This window comes from Pleurodeles waltl, chromosome 6 (assembly GCF_031143425.1).
Source record: "Pleurodeles waltl isolate 20211129_DDA chromosome 6, aPleWal1.hap1.20221129, whole genome shotgun sequence".
In the NCBI taxonomy this organism is placed as follows: domain Eukaryota; kingdom Metazoa; phylum Chordata; class Amphibia; order Caudata; family Salamandridae; genus Pleurodeles; species Pleurodeles waltl.
In genome coordinates, this window is record NC_090445.1 from 489,158,146 (window position 1) to 489,172,755 (window position 14,610).

General features: G+C 42.2%; 1 protein-coding gene across 2 annotated transcripts in view; it reads left to right on the top strand.

The window, feature by feature from the left end:
- Positions 1-1,419: 1,419 nt before the first annotated feature.
- Positions 1,420-14,610, top strand: part of TRAF3IP3 (TRAF3 interacting protein 3) — a 229,544-nt gene continuing 216,353 nt past the window's right edge. Inside the window, exon 1 of one of the 2 annotated variants that reach the window (XM_069238632.1) lies at positions 1,420-1,875. The gene's annotated coding sequence lies outside the window, so the exon portion shown is untranslated. The remainder of the gene's footprint in view (positions 1,876-14,610) is intronic. The other variant, XM_069238634.1, reaches the window with a different exon arrangement.

Consider the following 14,610-nt stretch of genomic DNA (forward strand, 5'->3'; position numbering starts at 1 on the left):
AGTATGATTGAGGCTAAAGCCAACTGTTATCATTATTGCTGATGATTTCCTGTCACCCTGATTCTGGTATGGAACATTCCTTTAAATAAAGGAGAAACAACCTTCAATTGTGATACTGATGATGGATCAACATCAAGCTTCAACCCCAAGTTCTTGACCATAGCAAGAGCTTTGGGCAAATACAACAAATACTCCAAACCTGACTGAGTGAAAAGAACCTGGGCGGATTCAAACCTCAACTTTCACCCAATGCCAAGTCACTCAGATTCACCTTGGACACCTGCTTCAACCTCAGGGAACACTTTGCCAAGAAAAACAATAAGGCCTGAATCGCCTCTCTTTACTAAAGAAAGAGAAAACATTACTGCCCGAAATCTCTTCGAAAATAAGGCTCTCGTACTATAACAACACTTTGCTCCACGGCCTACTAGACTTCACACTGGTCCCCTTAAGAGCATCTTACATGCCAAAGCATGCCTCATTAAAGTTCTGCAGAAAAATGGTAGGAGGAATATCACCCCATCCTAGAAGTGCAAAAGAGTAAAAACAATACAACAGGCCTTCTCTAAGTATGCATGCAAAATCAGGGATGGCATCTCCATATATATCTGGACCAACCTTGCTCAAATTCAGGGAAGCGGTAAAGACACAACTCTTTAAAGAATACCACATCACAATGCAATTACAGTCCACTTATTCTCTCAAAACCTAGAAAAAACACCACTGCTTAATTTGAGGCAATGGTTGCCAGTAGTGGCCACCACTCATTTTTGGAACCAGCACTTATTTTTTCACACTAGACATTTAATAACAGAGTGAAAAACACACAAAGGAAAAAAACATTAACCAGTTAGAGAGCCAAGCAGTGAATTTAAAACTACTCAGCCTTGGGATTCAGTGAATTCATGAAACCGAAGGCTACTGAGATATATACAACATCTTCTTCAAAACCAACACTTGAGCTAAATGAGTAAACTTGGATTGAACTCTCTTTCCTCATTCCAATTATCTCGCCTACTAAGCACAAGAAATGCCACCAAATTTACATCTTGGTGCTTAGTATTATGTCGTGTTTTCAAGGGCGGGCAGGATGTAATGTGCTGCTGCTTCTACACTTTTGAATTTGGTTCATGTGAAACAGCTCTAAATATCATCAAGGAACAAAACATATTTTGTGACGCTAGTTTTCTTCCAAATGTAATTCGTGTGGTTTAATGTTAATATTTATACTACTTTTGGGTGAGGTCGTCTTGGGGTGGGATGAGTTTAAAAAATATAGCTACTGCTGTAAAAAGTGTAACTACAAGTTAACCCATCTGGCTCAGAGACTGGAAGCAGAGAGAGGAACAAGAGTTAAGCGCTGCGGCTTTGCTGATTTCCTGTTTCAGAAAGACAAAAAGAGAAAAAAACACAGGCAGAAAACGCAGCCGTTGAAAATATAAATGCCACATGCAATGTGTGTACACTCGATTAGCCAGCCCTGGGGATTCCTGTGTTTCTAAGATTATCTGGAATTACCCGATCGTGGCCTGGCCAGAAAACGAAGCATTTGCAGGTGACAGGAAACCGCCTCAGTCCCTTCTGTGTTCGGACATAACGGGACTCAGCCTCTACGTGGTGGAGAGCAGCAGCTACTGAAATGCGTGAATGAATGAATGAATGACCGAATTGCTTCTCAAGCCAATGCAGCGAACTATCAGACCCTAGAACTGGTAGAATTCGCGCTCGAATGAGGCCACAGCCCGCAGTCAGCCGTGTGCGCCGGAGAGATAAGGGGCAGGGCTGCGCATCGCCGGGTGTGGTGGCGGTGGACTTTTGTAACAGGCAGGTGAAGGCCTCGACTTATCCGAGAAGTTCGCGGACTCATTAACCGTGGTGAGTAAGGAAGCATTTTCTCCTGTTTGCTTTGAATGTAAGTGCTCCATCCTTCCCACACGCATTCATGTATCCCTTCGGTTACCCACTGCTCCCTTGGCAAGGGCGGGAAAGTCACACAGACGAGAACAAGAGTTCACGTTCACAGGCAGTCGTGCTGTTTAGAAGTAGGGAGAGCGCCGCCGTCCAGGGCCGCATCAGCGGCAGAGAGACGTTTGGCGTTCAAGCATAGGGCGCCCAGAAAGAAGGGCTGTTGTCCGTGCCAGGCAGGGCAGTGCTTCCCCTTGACACGTACCCTCGTCAATTTTAATAGCGAGTGCGCGTGTTTGCCGGAAAAGGTGCACGTTTCTTCGTGTGTGGGAAAGGTCTGAACGGTAAACTCTGAGTTTACAAACCATTGGTAACAAGACATGTCGAAACAACACCGTTTCACAATGTGGTCAGTAAAGATAGCGCTACTCCCAGTGTGATATCAGTTTAGAAAGGTCAGATTCCAGTGTAATATCACTATAGTGAGAACAGCTCCAAGTGTGATGTCACTGTAGTAATGAAGGATGTGTCCAGTGATCTATTTAATTGTAGTTCATGATGCTGTTTAATTTCTAAAGGTAGAACATTTGGCCATGGGCCGGTTGCTTGTATTGCGCTGTGCACTGGGGGTGGGGAGGGGGGGGGGTGCACCTCTCTGCTAAGTTGATGGCTTAGCTGCTCTGTTTTGCTAATGAGGATGGGGACTCTCTCTCTACTGTGTTAGTTTGTTGTGGGTGTTGGGGCGTGTGGTTTACTAATGGGGCTGCATCACTACGCAGGCAACATGGGTTTTAGGCCATGTTGTGCAAATGGAGATTCAGGTGGGCTGAGAGGTTATATTGTTGAGGAGTAGAAAGTTGCTACTGTAAAACTATTGTCTGTTTGGGAAGGATTCGTTTATGTTTATAATTTGTATGTTAATGAAAGTTAAAGTGCTGCTGCACTCAGTTGATTTTGCGCAGCATGGATAGAAGGGTTTCTGTTCTGTTGGGGTGTCATTCCTTTGCACGTGGTGCTTGTGGTGCCCGACAAGTCTTTCCTATGGGCTCCCTTGTGGCTATGAATTATGTTTTTAACCAGACCGCTGGAAGACAATAAGTTCATTAGGTTGATGCAAACATATACTTACCTATTGATTTACGGTCGAGTTCATCACTGTACACTATATGTAATACATTACATTTGGGTATACTTTATTCATTATTATACATCATTGTTTAACCTGATAAAAGAGTCAAATTAAGTGAGGTGTTGCATTGTGCAATAGTATTTTTAAAGCACTTGGGGCCACATGTACGAAGATCAGGTTTTGCGACTCGCAAATTGTGAGATTTAGCGACTCGCAATTTACGAGTTGCAAAACCTGATATACAACAATGTCAATGACACTGTTTGCGATTCACAATGGGGTCGCAAATGACCTACCTCATAGATATTCATGAGGTAGGTCGCAATTTGCGACCCCATTGGGAATGGCGGCACTCACAGTGATGGTGGCCTGCTGGGGTCAGCAGACCACCGCGTCTGTGACTGCTTTTAAATAAAGCAGTATTTCTTTTAAATGCTGCCAGTTTTCCTTAAAGGAAAACGGAATGCATTTCAAAAACAAAAATAAAAAGTTTTCTTTTCATTTTTTCAGAGCAGGCAATGGTCCCTGAGACCACTGCCTGCTCTGAATTTTTTTTTTTGCATCCATTCACAAAGAGGAAAGAGTCCCCCATTTGCGAATGGGTTAGCACCAATTTGAGACTGGTGCTAACTGTGATTGTTTTGGGACCGTGGACTGCGACTTGCAATTAGGAAGGGAACGCCCCTTCCTAATTGTGACTCGCAAACCCTTTTTGCAATTCGGCAAATAGATTACCGAAACGCAAAAATTAGTCTTTACATATCAAAATGCTTTTTTCTCGTCGGAAATGGCCTGATTCTACAAATCGGGCTGTTTGCGAGGAGAAAAAAGGTACATACATGTGGCCCTTGGTATGTTATCAATCCATTCACATTGAGCAGTATACATGCGGGGAAGAGATGGGAGGGGGTCAATTGAGTAGTAGCCAAGAATTCTTAAAACATACATTAGCAAAACCAATGTGTTAGGCTGGAGGGGCGGTGGTATTAGAGGTGGGATTGGTGGTGATGATAATGGGGTTGATGGTTTTGGTGGGTGTTGGAAATGGCCTTTCTGCAGGGTCACCCTCAAATGTTTTGCCTTCCTCCGCCTCTTTTTCTGACCTAATTTTTGTTGGATTTAGGACTCTAGGCGCGTTGCACTGCTAACCAGTGCTAAAGTGCATATGCTCTCTTCCTTAAAACATGTCAACAATGGCTCATACCCGATTGACATATTTAATTTACTTGTAAGTCCCTAGTAAAGTGCACTATATGTGCCCAGGGCCTGTAAATTAAATGCTGCCACACAAGTAGCCCCTTGACCATGTCTCATGTCTTCATTGCAAGGCCTGTGTGTGCAGTACACTGCCACTTCGACTTGGCATTTAAAAGTACTTGCCAAGCCTTAAAACTCCCCTTTTGCTACCTAAAAGTAGCCCCTAAGGTAGGCCCTAGGTAACCCACAGGGCAGGGTGCTAAGTAGGTAAAAGGCAGGACATGAACATGTGTTTTCTATATGTCCTGGTAGTGTAAAACTCCTAAATTTGTTTTCCACTACTGTGAGGCATGCTCCTTTCATAGGATAGCATTAGGGCTACCCTCAAATACTGTTTGAGTGGTAGAGTCTGATCTGAAAGAGGTAACAAGGTCATATTTAGTATGGCCAGAATGGTAATATAACATCCTACTTATTGGTGAGGTTGGATTTTATATTACTATTTTAGAAATGCCACTTTTAGAAAGTGAGCATTTCTCTGCATTTAAAATCCTTCTGTGCCTTACAGCCTGTCTCCAATCCACGTCTGGGCTGGGCTAGTTGACAGGTCTCTTGTTCATTTCACCCAGACAACCACAAACACAGGATGCTCAGTCACACCTGCACAAATCTGGATATTGAATGGGTCTTACTGGGCTGGGAGGGTGGAGGGCCTGACACTTACATTTCAAAGGACAGTGGACTGCCCTAACACAATGGACTTCCAGACCCCCTGCTGGGACCCGGGCAGACAGAGTTGTACTGAAAGGGGACCTTGTGCACTTCAAAACCACTCTTTGAAGTCTTCCCCCACTTCAAAGGCACTTTTGGGTATATAAACTGGGCCCCTGACACTACCAACTCAGACACTTCTTGGGACAGAGACTCTGCACCAGAACCTGCAACCTGCCAAGAGAAGTTGCGTAGCTGCCCAAAGGATTCACCTGGACTGCTTTGCTGTAAATGACTGCTGCCATGCTGCCTTGCTGGCCTCTGGCTCTGCTGATAAGTGCTCTCTAAGGGCTTGGATTGAGCTTGCCTCCTGTTTCCTGAAGTCTCAGGGCCAAAAAGACTTCATCTCTGCAAAGAAACTCCTTGTGCTGCAAAAATCGATGCACAGCCTGCCAGAATTGATGTTCAGCCTGTCCAGCGGTGAGAAAATCACTGCATCGGTATGATGCAGCTCGGCTCCGCGAGTGAAGATTAACGCAGCAGCAATGTTGCAAACGGAACTTCGACGCAAAGCCCACCGGATCGACGCATCGCCGGAGCGACGCAGCCCAACTTCCTGCGAGAGAAACTGATGCATCACCAGCCATGCAGCAGAAACTCCACTGCATCACCAACCGAATTGACGCAGCAGTTTTCACTTCGTCCCACATGCCCAGGATTTCCATGCATCGTCCCTGGGTGTCAAAAGACCCCGCATCACAAAGAGGATTTACCAGAATTCGACGCAAAGCCCTTACCACGTGGGAAAGAATCAACGCATCGTCTGTGTGTGCCACGAAATCCGATGCACATCTACCTTTTTCCACACATCTCCTCCTCTGCGTTTTTTGTGTGTGTAATTTTGACGCAAACCAGGTACTTTGGGCTTGAAAGAGACAACTGTTGCTTTTAAGAGCTAAAGACTCTTCTTATCATTACAAACGTGATGTTTCAACTTGTGATTATCAAATCTTAATCGTTTTGACCTTAAATTATTAATCAGATAAATATCTTATATTTTTTGTAACCTTTTGGTGTTCTCACTGTGTTATTGCATGATGTATTGCACAAATAATTTACACATTGCCTTCTAAGTTAAGTCTGACTGCTCAGTGCCAAGCTACCAGAGGGTGGGCACAGGATAATTTGGATTGTGTGTGATTTACCCTGACTGGGATTGTGATCCCTACTTGGACAAGGGTGTATACCTCTTCCAACTAGAGACCCCATTTCTAACAGTGGGGGTATTGGTGGTTGTGTTGGTGGTACTGGAGTTGTTATTGCTTTTGGAGTTGTTATTGGTGGTAGTGGTATTGGATGGCTATTGTATTGGTGGTACTGATATTAGTGGAGGTGTGGGATTGTCAGGGTATTGGTGTTTGTGGTATTGATGTGGTATTGGTGTGATGTAGTATTGGTGGTAGTGGTGTTGGTGTTTTATTGGTGGTGGGGGTTTTATCAGTGGTAGTGATATTGCTGTATTGGTGGTGGTACTGGTGGTGATAGCGTTAAAGTCGCAATAGGGAGAAACACAAGCAGTCACGTAGTAGGACAATAAAATAATGGTTCATTAATAAAAATGCATATATGTGCTTTGTCTAGGCATTGGCAAAGCTAATAGGCCTTGCTTTATTTAAAAAAAAAAACATGCAGTCAAAAAGCCAATTGGTCAGACATTTTCTTACAGAACATGTTTGGCAATAGTTTTGTGTAGTTCTCTCTGCTGTCTTAGAAGAAAACAACATAATTAAGCATCACCTTTGGCTGTATCAGTATGGAAGCTGCAAGTCTGACCTGTTTGCTGAACAGACTATTAGCAATGCCAAGCTGTGCCCTCAAAGAAAAGTGTTCTAAAAGACTCAAAAGATTAACTTTGTGTTGTAAGTGGTGAACTTAATAGATCTACACAGGAAATCTTGCTTAGTAGATACTTTTGACATCGGGTCAGTGTTTTAAGGGCATCTGTGAGAAAGCCTGTGTCTGCACAGGTCTCTACTTTGTGAGCATAAAAAGCTGTAATCAGTGTCCAGTAAATAAGACAACCCAATGTATATGAATTAGCTCTGCTCAAAGTGCTCAAAATTAATATATGTGAGAGTGTTAACAGTAGCATTATAGCTCAAATGGATCGTACATTGTAGTCCAGCCCTATTATTTCCAGTAGTGTACTGTTGAGTAAAATCAGTAGGTTCTTCCGAAGTGGTTCCTCTAACATAGCTACTGAATGGCATATTACCAAAGCTTATAATGGTACCATATGTCAAGATTGGAGATACTTTAGAGTAGTAAATGTCTATTAGTAGCTGCAAAGGCTACTCGCCATGTTAATATTTTAAATGGTACGTAGCTAGTGTTGATTGGTGTTTCGTTGCTTATAGAACACCACAGTTCCATTTTTTTGTGAAAAGCAGTTCCAGATATTTACAGCATTGTACTTGATCCAGTTGGTTTCCGTCAGTAGACCAAGATCTCGAAAAGAGCACTATCCAAAAGTAACAGTTTGACTTTGGGCTCTATTAATTTTAGAGCCTTGTGTTGTAGTTAGACAGCATGTCAAACACGTGTAATTCCAGCAGAGTATGGCCACACAGTAACAGGTGACTTACATAATGCTCTGAGACCACCATGAGTCTGTGGAAAGCCCACAAACCACACTAAGGTCTATTAAGATCACTCCCATAGAGGATAAATATGGAGTGACAATGCATACGTTTCTGCCTCCAGTGTGAAAGGCTGTCTTGGGATACAATAGATGAATCTGCTTTAGAAATCTGGACCCTTTTATTTGGGTGTAAGTTGTCCGGGATATGTATTAGCCCACAAGGAAACCCAACTAAGGGATTTTTTTCAAAATAAATCATGATTAAGATAAGCAAGATTTGAGAAAAACAATAAGATCACAGAGTAGCAAACCAGCCACATGACTGAAAGTGTGGCAAGTGAGAAGACGTAATGCCATTGCACCAAGCATAGTAGATGATCCCTGATTGAAACCATCTGAGCAATACAAGAGATATCATTCCATTTATGCATTTTCATAAGAATAATCTTTGAAAATAGATTAACTAGGGGATGTATCTCAAAAAGGAGTCAATAGCCTTCTGGATTACTACAGTTACCTTGTTAGGTCTGGCCTAGAGACAGCTTATTTGTTTGGAAAGCCTCGTGTAATAAAAAAATAAATAAGCTATATGTAAAGGGGAATATGCACATATAAGAAAAGGGGTTTTGTTCCTGCCTTTTTCATCCATTGGTTTTTTGAGGTATTATTCACATTTTTCTTCTGCTGACAACAGCATAATGAATGGGCAATGTTTAATTTATAAAAGAATAACTGCCGGTGCCCAAAGATTTGCTCCGAAGCCTGTGTTCAGTGCTATAGACTCTCAGGGGTCAGAATACCATAGCCACATGGTCTTGATTCCACCTCATGTCACTTTATTTCGCCACCATACACTCTTTACCTCACTCCTTCAGGTTCTTTCTCGTTGTTCCTTTCTTTCTTTATCACTGTTTTTATGCTTTTCTTTTCCTCCTTCTTTACCCACTTTGTGTTTTTCTCTCTGTCAAAGTCTGTTGAGGATAAGTAAAATGACGTTCCCCGAAAATGAGTGTTGGTGTATCCCACCTGTAACCACTGGCTCAACTTAAACCGTGTTTATGAGACGATGGTTAATCCCTCTTAAGCCATTAGCTGTATTGCACTTTGAATGACAACATTTTGATTGATCACATGTTCATACCATATTTATCGAAACAAAAAGTGTGTTTCGATGACTGGACTGGTGTGCGTAGTGCTGCAATTATTTTATTTTTCTTAGAAAGCATAATTATTTCCACCCTTAGACGGCAGAGTCTGTACCTTTTATTTGAAATCCTTTAATTTAAATTGTATACACTTGCAAAAATAAATTTAAAAAAACAGTACAACCTTTGCAAGGTCTGACGCATTGGCTTTGCCAATACTTGTTTGAAGGCTTCCAGAGATGTGGATCCTTTCCTGTTATCGTTTATTGGATAAGACATCCCATACCTTCAAGTATTAAAATGGTATCACAGTTAATACACCCGGCCACCGTTAAGGATCTTTTTTAATTATATTTAAAGGGAGCCCATCTTGGCTGTTTGCAAAAGCATTTATAGTGAGGTCTACTATTCGAAGTGATGTGTTACTGACATCAGTTGCTTCACTCACCCATTAATAGTTTCCTAAACTATTATTATTTTATTATTGTAACGGACACTTGTGCATTTCCAAGCCTCTGTATACATTCTGACAGTCATTTCAGGCAAATGCTCTACCAATCTATTTGGAGTCTAACCTCCGGAAGACATTTTAGTTGGCTGATTTTAAGGTTGTAAACATTCTCATCATATGAGCATTCTGCTTTTTTATATTTTTTAAGAGCTTTAGTTTTGCATTTTAATGATTAATAAACATGACACTTTGATCAAAACAACCAGCCTTCCAGGAGACAATGCAGTATATCAAAATGTATCTGGAAGACAACCGTATCAATAATCGCATATTGCCACAGTGGATGGGTAAGATAGCACTAAGTACAGTGGTAGACACGGGCATTTATTGATACCCAACGCCCCAAGGTGGGAGGCATGGGTCGTTGTAAGGGCGGTCCTCCAGCTCCCACATAGCTATGCTGTAGCCCCATCATGCGGCATACTCCGCAGACTCTGGGGATGAGGGTATCCACAAGTCTGAGGCTCGAAGTGTTTTTGACATAATAAGATGTAAGCCTCCTAACCTGCCCTGGTGGCGAATGTAGGTAAGGGACGACATATGGACTCACATTTAGTATCTCTGTCTCTAAGTATTGCAGTGAGTTTCTCCATAGCAAATATGTTCGTCTCTAATCCTAACAGATAGGTCACTCTTGCTAGGATTTAAGCTTATTTTACAACGGAACATACAGTAAATGAAAATCAAAACAAATTGTTATAAATTGAAGAAAATGCTTCCTCTCAACTGAACCTTGAACTTAACTAAGCATTTGCAGAGCCAATCGATCTGTCTTTTCACGCTTAAGGCCCAGCTGTTGGCTTTGACAATGCTTGTTTGCTTGCCAAAATGTATAATTCTTTACCGGTCAAAGATGGAGCCCATGTATAAAAGCAACACATCAGCAGTGTTGGAATAGAAAGATTAATAACGTGCCAAAAATATCCAAAATCGGTTGCTTGTGCTTTGATAGGTATGCCTATGCACAAGTGCCTGTCGTGGAATGGTGTCTGGTGTTCTTTGTTATTAGCAAAGACTGTCTACGCCCATTTCAAGACTGTCACCTCTAGCAGAGCGGCTCACTGCTAGTGGCAGCGAAGGGCCAGTTACACAGTGTTGGGGAGCTGAATACATAAAAGGTTAAAGAAGAAAAAGGTTTTTTAAACGCACACATGGTCTCACCAGCCACTGCATTAAAGGGGAGTATTTTTTTTGTGTAAAGCAAATGTCCGTCACACATAAGGGGTAGCGAACGGCAGAAGTGGGGTGAACTATTGCTCCATTCTGGTGGTTGTGGTGAGCAGAAGCAAAGTGTAAATGACAATTTAACAGACCAATGGATGAAGATCAAGGAACAAAAGGCCACGCCACGGCTAAGGACCAAAAGTAGCCCTCACAAAAATGTTTACACCGGCCCTGCTCTTGTTATCCTCTCTTTCTATTTTCATCAACTCATTCTTTCTCTCTCCCTCTCTCTTTCTCGCTCGTTGGCCTGCTTGACTGGGACAATTATGAACCTTCAAAAAACATCCTGTAATCACTCCAGTCCCCCTAAGAGAAATATCTGATATTCACTGAAAAAACAAAGTTTAAAAGGACGTTATAGATAGGTGAAAATGTCAGTTAGAATATACTGTTTTAAACAAAACCACAGAAATTTACCAATCATAGTAATCTCAAGTAAATATAACTAGTGCCCTAAAGTAAATACAACTCATGCACCCACTATGCACCAGTGAGGAGCAACGACAAATGTGAGGGTAGCAGAAGTGCATGGTGAGGGCGCAAGTTATAGTTACTTTAGGGTATGGTGGTAGTTTGGGTATGGTGGTGGTGGCAATGGCTGGGGTGTTGTGGTTAGAGTTGTGGTGGTTGTTGGGTGATTGTAGGGGTAGAGTGGAGGTGGTGGTTGTGGATAGGCTGGTTTTGCTGGTGGTGGCTTGGGTGGATTTAATCATAGGGTGGAGGTAGAATGGTGGTGTTAAGGGTGTTGGTAGTGAGTATGGTTGGTGGTTAGGGTGGTGGTGGGGGTAGTTATAGTGGTGAAGGTGGTGGTGGTTATAAACAGTGTTAGATCTGCCATCCTTTGTGTGGTCTTTTCCCAGACTTTTTTCTTTCACTCTTTGTTTCCTGTATTTCATATTTCTTTGGCTCTGTGCACCGTATCACTGCTAACCATTAATAAAGTGCTTGTGCTCGCACCCTAAAATGTTGTCAAATTGGCTCACAACTTGTTGGCCCATTTATTGTTCTTATAAGCCCCTAGTACATGATATTACATGTGCCCAGGGCAACTAACTTGAAATCTACTAGTGGAACTGTGGCTTTCATTGTGCCACCCACTTAAGTAACACTTTAAACATGCTCCTGGCTTGCCATTGCAGCCTGTAATGCAGTTTTAATACTGCCAACATGACCTGTCAACTACGCCTTTTGCCACGTCTAAACCTTCCTTTGCAAAACTTCTGTCACCCCTAAGGTAGGCCCTAAAGAGCCTGTATGGCAGGGTGCATTCTGTTTAAAAAGTGGGACATGTGCTGGTAAGGTTCACTTGTCCTGGTGGTGAAAAACTCCAAAAATTAATTTTTCACTACTGTAAGGCCTGTCTCTTCCATTGGGTAAAATGGGCTTACCTTGTTACATTTAATAAGTGCTAGCTTCTGATTGTCAAGTGTGATCTCAAAAGAATTGTAATTTACACCTCCCCTTTAATGGTAAAGTTGACTTTTAAGTCACATGTCTGAAAATGAGACTTTTAGAAAGTTGAAATTTTCTTGTCCTAACCGTTTGGTGATTTCTGCCTGTTCTCTGGCTCTCATGACTGAATTGCTTGTCTTGGCCATTGTATATTCCTCCTAGACAGTGAGACAAAGGAGGACTAGGTGCTGGCAGGATGGGGTATCCTGCTAGAATGGTTGGGGTGAAGCTGTTGCTTGTCCCACTTACATTTCAAAGGGCTGCCTCCGGCACACACACACTTGATATCTCTTGTCACCCCAGACTACTAAGGGCCTGATGTAGAGTTCGTCGGATGGGTTACTCCATCACAACGGTGACAGATAGCCTGTATTACGAAATCTAAATCCCATAGGATATAATTGGATTTAGATTGCAGTGAATGGGCTATTCATCACCATTGTGATGGAGTAACCAGTCTGCCAAAATCTAAATCAGGCCTTTAGAGCCTTGGCAGGGGGAGGGAAGAACTTTCTAGAACCAGATGTACAGGCATGCAGGATGTTACCCCCCATTCCTTCCACCAGGTATAAATATTGGACCTCCTGAACCACCTCTTCAGTACACTTTTGTGGAACACTTCAGAAGGCATGCCTTGGACACCAGGGGACTGCCCTGCTGCTTGAGGCCTGCCATTTTCTTCAAAGGAGTGCTCTGCTGCTTACAGAGGACTACCGTGCTGCTTGAGGACTGTCTTGTTTTTCAGAGGACTGCCCTGTTCTTGAGGCCTGCCTTGCTGCTTGAAGGAGAGAGGATCATCTGCTTGAACCCAGGACCACCAAAGTGACTCCACGGGCTAGTTGATTGGCATCCTGTGAAATCTACAGGAACATTAACAAGCTCCAGAGACGTTGAAGTGGATAAAAAAAATGTCACCAAAAAGTACCAGAAGAACTAACAGAAGCCCAGACACACCTGGCAGTTAATCTGCCCAGGGTGCATCGTCGGTCAGCCTGAGTTTGCGGTAGCTCCGGCTACATTCTTATCTACAGAAGCAAATCTTGTTCAACTAGACCTCCAAGTGACGGTATCCGGCTTCATGGGGCTGTCATCGGCCACGGCTGCAGCTTCACTGCTGGAGGTTTCCGACATCTAAAAAGTTATTTAAGTCAGAAGATTAAACTTTTTACTGGGCTCGATGGTGACAGACTCCCCATTGTCAACAACGACCTCCTGGGCCTGGAAATCCAGTTTCTCCTACTCGGACACAGCCTGCTGCCTTGCCCCACTTCTATTTGTCTTTAGCAATAGTTGTACCTCAGTATGATGTCACTATATTAATAGCCACTTCTTAAAATAAGTCCCCATAGAAATGACAGCTCCCAGCATTCTGTAAGTATTGGGGTGTCCTCTCTTTGTGATGTCTCTTCTATAAGGATGACCCAGGATGATGTCACAAAATGAGATTCAGTCCTTGTTCAACGCCATTATAGTAAGAGTCTGTCTCAGTGTGATGTCACTTTACTAAAAGCATCTCCTGGTATGATGATATTTTAGTAATAACTGCTCTGAGACCACCCAGTTATGTCAGAGTCTAAAAAACACGCATGCGCAGTGCAAGCACTCTTATGAGCAACATCTCAAGGATTCAAAAGGAAAAACCTAAGCAACAAAAGTCACTATCAAAACGTACCTTTTTTTGAAAACGGCATAACACGTTTCCTGTGGAATACAGTAAAATAGAGCATAGAAGAATATGAAGCAACCCATTGACCTTTTTTAAAAAAAAGAAAATCAATTGGAAAGGTAAACAATAATTTAGAAACCCCACAGTGAAAGTGTGGTTAATTGGATCCAGTTGATGGCAAGGGTGGAAAGCATGCAACCTAATTTCCATAATTTATTACTTGTGGTAGGCATCTGTGTAAGTGGTAATCCCAAAGAGAACAAAACTTACTTTTTTCCTCATTTTGTCTACATTTGAGACAAATTTGGTCAGTACACCTATCTCTGGAGAAGGAAAGGGAGAATGGTGTAGGACAATATTCAGATCACACAGAGGCCCATATTTATACTTTTTTAGCGCGCATCAGCGTAATTTTTTGACGCAAAAGCGGCACAAACTTACAAAATACAATTGTATTTTGTAAGTTTGCACCGCTTTTGCGTCAAAAAGCAGCGCAAATGCGGCACTAAAAAAGTATACATACGGGCCAGAATGTGATTGTACTAATGAATGTCGATACCAGTAACATTGTGAGACAAGAATATCGAGGATCAAATTATGAAAGGATAAGTATGTATTATCAAAGTATAAGTGTGTATATGGAAGTATTTTCTTGTTCCGATTTAGACATGTACATACCTTGACAAATATGTCCCTTTAAGTACATATATGAAGGTACAGAAAATCTAGACCTACTTACTTGTCAATTATTTTTTTAAATATATTTTATCCTCAATATTATGTCCCATCAATATTCTGGATCGATATTCCGGGTGCACACCTTGATAACAAGGACACTTTAGGTACCAGCAATAGTCATTGCCGTTTCTCATAGTTGAAGAACTTTAAGAATACAGTATTTTTCATACTGCATTGTCATCCACAGTCTTTAAGCAGATGCATTAGCATCCTGAGCTATCTTATTAAAGCCCGTAAAAAATGCCTTACAAAGCCTTCAGCTCATGTTTGTATTGCAGCAAGCTCTAAGGA